Source organism: Euphorbia lathyris, chromosome 4 (assembly GCF_963576675.1).
Source record: "Euphorbia lathyris chromosome 4, ddEupLath1.1, whole genome shotgun sequence".
Lineage (NCBI taxonomy): Eukaryota > Viridiplantae > Streptophyta > Magnoliopsida > Malpighiales > Euphorbiaceae > Euphorbia > Euphorbia lathyris.
The window spans coordinates 92297057-92298200 of NC_088913.1; the positions used below are offsets into that span (position 1 = coordinate 92297057).

General features: G+C 38.1%; 1 non-coding gene across 1 annotated transcript; it reads left to right on the forward strand.

Annotated features, from left to right (window-relative positions):
- Positions 1-431: 431 nt before the first annotated feature.
- Positions 432-538, forward strand: LOC136228287 (small nucleolar RNA R71). Its single transcript, XR_010688615.1, has one exon. It is a non-coding gene; the product is annotated as a small nucleolar RNA R71 (small nucleolar RNA).
- Positions 539-1144: the final 606 nt, after the last annotated feature.

Genomic DNA, 1144 nt, shown 5'->3' on the forward strand with positions numbered 1-1144 from the left:
GATGATTCCTCCATCCAGAATTATAAGGATTATTAGTTTGGTTTTGCCTTTGGACAAAATTTACCTGTTCTATCTCACTCATGTTTTCGTAATCCACATCCGTTTGGATTGGATTACCATTGGTATCGCGTGGTGCCATAAACTTATCAATTTTGTGCGATAAAGCAGAAAATTGGGCTTGTAACATCGCGACTGGATCAAGTTCCACTATACCTTTAACTGATGGTGTGGTTGAGGATGATGGTTTTGCCACCGGTATATGTCCACGTTCCGCGGGCCACATACTGCTGTTGATTGCCATTTTCTCCAAAAGTTCTCTTGCTTGGGCTGATGTTTTCTTCATAAATAGCCCTCCCGACATAGCATCTAATGAACCCCTAGTTGTAGGATTTAGTCCATTGTAAAATGCTTGCATTAAAAGTTCAGCGGGTAATTGGTGGTGTGGGTATAAACGTTGAAGTTCTTTAAAACGTTCCCAAGTCTCATAAAGAGTCTCATTATCATTTTGAGAAAAAGATGTTAACTCCTTTATGACTCTTGCGGTTTTTGCTAAAGGAAAATACTTTGATAAAAATGCTTGGGCTAATTGTTCCCAAGTGGCAAAAGTTGTGGCTGGCATAGAAGTTAACCATTCTTTGGCTCTATCCTTCAAAGTGAAAGGAAAGAGGCGAAGTTTGATTGCTTCTGCAGTCACATCTGGGATTTTAAAAGTGTTACAAATTTCAAGGAAATTTGTTAAATGGGTGTTAGGATTTTCGTTAGGTAACCCGTAAAATGTTACATTATTTTGCAACATATTAAGCAAAGCTGGCTTAATTTCAAATTGGGTTGCGGTGATTCTGGGTCTAACGATACTATTGGTCACACCGGCCACACCTGGCCTAGCGTAATCCATAAGTGTTGGTGGATCTGCCATTTTTTCTGGCTCGGTAAATGTTTTTACTGGAGTCTTATTTTTGTTTTTATTGTTTTTCTTGTTCTTCCCAGTGGTTTTCTCAATTTCTGGGTCTATAGGGTCTGGTACAATGCCTGAACTTCGAGAACTGCGCATGAACCTGAAATCTTGCACGAACCGAAACTACCTACAAAACAGAATTTGGAAAATAAATAAATTAGTAAATTAAAATTAATAAATTATAAAAGT